We start from the raw sequence: 6,000 nt of genomic DNA on the forward strand, positions 1-6,000 counted from the left end.
CCACAGAGGCCTGAGTTGATGTCAGGTTACACAGGAAAGAGGGGGTTTGGGGATTTCTGAGTCATTTTCATGACTGAGCCTGTGTGCAAGGATCATCTTCAGGCATGAGACACGAGTTAACTCCTGCAGTGCTGCACACACGGGGTTGGTGCCGCAGTATTGGGGAGGATGCAGCAGTCAATCCCTTCCCTTCTTTTAGGAGGGTCCGTGTGATTAGCTCATTGATAGTATCCCTGACTAACTTTTTGCAATGTTTTGTTGTTAGGGTTACAAATGTATCCCTAAATAGAGAGCACAGTCCTCAACGTTGTGTGTTGGGTGAATTTATTTGAAGAAAGTTTTTTGGGTTTTTTTCCCCCCTCCCTCCAGATGACATTTTATTTTTTTGAAATAAAGTATTTTGGATTGTTATATAAGGCAATGAGTCACAATGCAAGATTGTAATGTGAAATTTCTACAAGGAGTGACTAAAGATTGTCATCAATTGAAAGTAGCAAAACTCCATCACCAGAATATGTTAAATATTTTCAAATATGTGGTTATCATTTATTATTTATATAGCGCAAACAAATTCCACAGCGCTGTACACGTAAATGTAACCAGATAAGTTGGACACACAGGAACAGAGGGGATGAGGGCCCTGCTCAATGAGTTTACATGCTAGAGGGAGTGGGGCAAAGTGACACTAAGGGTATGGGTAGTAGTGATGTCGCGAACATAAAATTTTCGGTTCGCGAACTTCCGCAAACGTTCGCGAAACCGGGCGAACCACCATAGACTTCAATGGGCAGGCGAATTTTAAAACCCACAGGGACTCTTTCTGGCCACAATAGTGATGGAAAAGTTGTTTCAAGGGGACTAACAACTGGACTGTGGCATGCCGGAGGGGGATCCATGGCAAAACTCCCATGGAAAATGACACAGTTGATGCAGAGTCTGGTTTTAATCCATAAAGGGCAGAAATCACCTAACATTCCTAAATCACAATGGATATGGATTGACAACTGACATATGACATATTGACACCTTGACATATGGATTGACACCTTGACATATGGATTGACACCTGTCCTCAGAGACCCTGATACACACTGACACAGAGCAGAATAGGGACTGTTCCCCCTACATAGGGTCACTTGGCAGATATGGATTGACACCTGTCCTCAGAGACCCTGATACACACTGACACAGACCAGAATAGGGACTGTTCCCCCTACATAGGGTCACTTGGCAAATATGGATTGACACCTGTCCTCAGAGACCCTGATACACACAGAGCAGAATAGGGACTGTTCCCCCTACATAGAGTCACTTGGCAGATATGGATTGACACCTGTCCTCAGGATCCCTGATACACACTGACACAGAGCAGAATAGGGACTGTTCCCCCTACATAGGGTCACTTGGCAGATATGGATTGACACCTATCCTAAGGATCCCTGATACACACTGACACAGAGCAGAATAGGGACTGTTCCCCCTACATAGGGTCACTTGGCAGATATGGATTGACACCTGTCCTCAGAGACCCTGATACACACTGACACAGAGCAGAATAGGGACTGTTCCTCCTACATAGGGTCACTTGGCTGATATGGATTGACACCTGTCCTCAGAGACCCTGATACAAACTGACACAGAGCAGAATAGGGACTGTTCCCCCTACATAGGGTCACTTGGCAGATATGGATTGACACCTGTCCTCAGAGACCCTGATACACACTGACACAGAGCAAAATAGGGACTGTTCCCCCTACATAGGGTCACTTGGCAGATATGGATTGACACCTGTCCTCAGGGACCCTGATACACACTGACACAGAGCAGAATAGGGACTGTTCCCCCTACATAGGGTCACTTGGCAGATATGGATTGACACCTGCCCTCAGGGACCCTGATACACACTGACACAGAGCAGAATAGGGACTGTTCCTCCTACATAGGGTCACTATTTTTAGCCCAAGGCAGCTGATCTCATCAGGCTTTTTTTAGCCGAATGTATCGCCCACTGTCAGTCCCTTCGGGATCCATCCCTCATTCATCTGAATAAAGGTGAGGTAATCTAGACTTTTTTGACCTAGGCGACTTCTCTTCTCAGTGACAATACCTCCTGCTGCACTGAAGGTCCTTTCTGACAGGACACTTGAAGCAAACCCCATGCCAGAAGTTCTATCGCAAATTGGGATAGCTCAGGCCACAGGTCAAGCCTGTTCATCGCTCCTCAGAGTGTCGATATCTGCAGTTAAGGCGAGGTAGTCTGCTACCTGTCGGTCGAGTCGTTCTCTGAGGGTGGATCCCGAAGGGCTGTGGCAATGCGTAGGACTTAAAAAGCTCCGCATGTCCTCCATCAACAATACGTCTTTAAAGCGTCCTGTCCTTTCCGGCGTGGTCGTGGGAGGAGGAGGATTACTTTCACCTCTTCCCCTGTTAGATTCCCGTTGTGCTGTGACATCACCCTTATACGCTGTGTAAAGCATACTTTTAAATTACTCTTCCTCTTCACGCTCATCTACGGCCTGATCCAGCACTCTTCGCAGGGCACGCTCCAGGAAGAAAACAAATGGTATGATGTCGCTGATGGTGCCTTCGGTGCGACTGATAGGTTTGTCACCTCCTCAAAAGGACGCATGAGCCTACAGGCATTGCGCATGAGCGTCCAGTAACGTGGCAAAAAAATTCCCAGCTCCCCAGAGGCTGTCCTAGCACCCCGGTCATACAAATATTCATTAACGGCTTTTTCTTGTTGGAGCAGGCGGTCGAACATTAGGAGTGTTGAATTCCAACGTGTCGGGCTGTCGCAAATCAAGCGCCTCACTGGCATGTTGTTTCGCTGCTGGATATCTGCAAGTGCGCCATGGCCGTGTAGGAACGCCTGAAATGGCCACACACCTTCCTGGCCTGCTTCAGGACGTCCTGTAAGCCTGTGTACTTATGCACAAAGCGTTGTACGATCAGATTACACACATGTGCCATGCACGGCACATGTGTCAACTTGCCCAACTTCAATGCCGCCAACAAATTTGTTCCGTTGTCACAAACCACTTTGCCGATATCCAGTTGCTGCGGAGTCATCCACTTTTCCACCTGTGCGTTCAGGGCGGACAGGAGTGCTTGTCCGGTGTGACTCTCTGCTTTCAAGCAAGTCAAACCCAAAACGGCGTGACACTGCCGTATCCGGGATGTGGAATAGTACCTGGGGAGCTGAGGGGGTGCCGTTGATGTGGAGCAAGATGCAGCAGCAGAAGAGGACTCAGCCGAGGAGGTTATGGAAGAGGATGGAGTAGGAGGAGTAGAGGAGGTGGCAGCAGGCCTGCCTGCAAGTCGTGGTGGTGTCACCAACTCCTCTGCAGAGCCACGCATTCCATGCTTGCCAGCCGTCAGCAGGTTTACCCAATGCGCAGTGTAGATGATATACCTGCCCTGACCATGCTTTGCAGACCAGGTATCAGTGGTCAGATGGACCCTTGCCCCAACACTGTGTGCCAGACATGCCATTACTTCCTTTTCGAGTACAGGTTGGGGATTGCGTTTTGTGCAAAGAAATTTTGTCCGGGTACCTTCCACTGCGGTGTCCCAATAGCTACAAATTTTTTGAACGCCTCAGACTCCACCAGCTTGTATGGTAAAAACTGGCGGGCTAATAGTTCAGACAAGCCAGCTGTCAGACGCTGGGCAAGGGGGAGACTTTCTGACATTGGCTTCTTACGCTCAAACATGTCCTTGACAGACACCTGACTGTGGGCAGATGAGCGGGAACTGCTCAAGGCGAGAAACGGAGTGGCGGATGGTTGAGAGGGGGCAAGGAGGACAGCAGTGGTTGACGTGGCTGAAGATGCTGGACCAGGAGGAGGATGGCGGCTTTGAGTTTGTGTGCTGCTTGTACTCATGTGTTGATCCCATAGGCGTTTGTGATGTGCGATCATGTGCCTACGCAAAGCAGTTGTACCTAGGTGGGTGTTGGACTTCCCACGACTCAGTTTATTTTGGCACAGGTTGCAAATGGCATCGCTGTTGTCAGAGGCAGACACACAAAAAAAAAATGCCACACTGCTGAGCTCTGCAATGATGGCATTCTGGTGGTGGACACAGCATGCGTTGATTGGCGTGCTGTCGGGCTGACCCCGGGTGCCGATGCATGCTGTCTGACTGTGCCACTAGCTCCTTGCGACGACCTCCTCCTGCTTCCAACTCGTCTCCTCCTCCTCTCTGTCTCCCCATCTGAACTTTCGCCCTGTTCTTCTTCTTGCCGAGCGGGCACCCACGTGACGTCCATGGACGCATCGTCATCATCAACCGCTTCACTTGTATCTGACAACTCAGCAAAGGAAGCAGCAGCGGGTACAACATCATCATCATCACACCGTACGTCCATGTGTGTAATGCTGCCTGACTGAGACATATCCCTGTTATCTACATCCTCTAGCAATAATGGTTGCGCATCACTCATTTCTTCAAACGGATGTGTAAATAACTCCTCTGACAGACAAAGTGAAGCGGCTGTGATGCTAGTGTTGGTGGTGGTGGCAGGCGGGTGAGTGGTATCTTGAGAGGTGCCCGAAGCTAAGCTGGAGGAGGATGGTGCGTCAAGGTTCCGAGCGGAAGCTGTGGAAGATTGGGTGTCCTGTGTAAGCCAGTCAACTATGTCCTCAGAACTTTTCAAGTTCAGGGTACGTGGCCTCTGAAAATTGGGCATTATTCTAGGGCAAAAGGGAATCACAGCACCACGACCACGACGGCCCCTGCGGGGTGGCCTGCCTCTGCCTGTCATTTTTTTTTTGGATTAGTGGTACTATGCGTGCAAGCTACTGTGAGACCATATATGAGTGGCACTGTGCAGTGGCTGGCAGAGTACACGCTGTTGGCCTGACACACAGACACTTGCAGACAACTAACTGCTATTCAATCTATAACAGTGAAAAAAAAATTGTTTTTTAAATGCTGCAATCTATTGTGACACCAGATAAGAGTGGCACTGTGCACTGGCAGAGGTTGGCAGAGTACACGCAGTTGGCCTGACACACAGACGCTTGCAGACAACTAACTGCTATTCAATCTATAACAGTAAAAAAAATGTTTTTGTTTTTAAATGCACGCTATTGTGACACCAGATATGAGTGGCAATGTGCACTGGCAGAGGTTGGCAGAGTACACGCTGTAGGCCTGACACACCCGCTTGAAGACAACTAACTGTTATTCAATCTATAACAGTGAAAAAAAAGTTTTGGTTTTAAATGCACGCTATTGTGACACCAGATATGAGTTGCAATGTGCACTGGCAGAGGTTGGCAGAGTACACGCTGTTGGCCTGACACACAGACGTTTGCAGACAACTAACTGCTATTCAATCTATTACAGTGAAAAAAAAAGTTTTGGGGTTTTTAAATGCACGCTATTGTGACACCAGATATGAGTTGCACTGTGCACTGGCAGAGGTTGGCAGAGTACACGCTGTTGGCCTGACACACAGACGCTTGCAGACAACTAACTGCTATTCTATCTATAACAGTGAAAAAAATTGTTTTGTTTTTAAATGCACGCTATTGTGACACCAGATATGAGTGGCAATGTGCACTGGCAGAGGTTGGCAGAGTACACGCTGTAGGCCTGACACACCCGCTTGAAGACAACGAACTGCTATTCAATCTATAACAGTGAAAAAAGTTTTTGGGTTTTAAATGCACGCTATTGTGACACCAGATATGAGTGGCAATGTGCACTGGCAGAGGTTGGCAGAGTACACGCTGTTGGCCTGACACACAGACGTTTGCAGACAACTAACTGCTATTCAATCTATTACAGTGAAAAAAATTTTTTGGGGTTTTTAAATGCACGCTATTGTGACACCAGATATGAGTGGCACTGTGCACTGGCAGAGGTTGGCAGAGTACACGCTGTTGGCCTGACACACAGACACTTGCAGACAACTAACTGCTATTCAATCTATAACAGTGGGAAAAAAAAATTTGTTTTTAAATGAACGCTATTGTGACACCAGATAAG

Source organism: Pelobates fuscus, chromosome 9, assembly GCF_036172605.1.
Source record: "Pelobates fuscus isolate aPelFus1 chromosome 9, aPelFus1.pri, whole genome shotgun sequence".
In the NCBI taxonomy this organism is placed as follows: domain Eukaryota; kingdom Metazoa; phylum Chordata; class Amphibia; order Anura; family Pelobatidae; genus Pelobates; species Pelobates fuscus.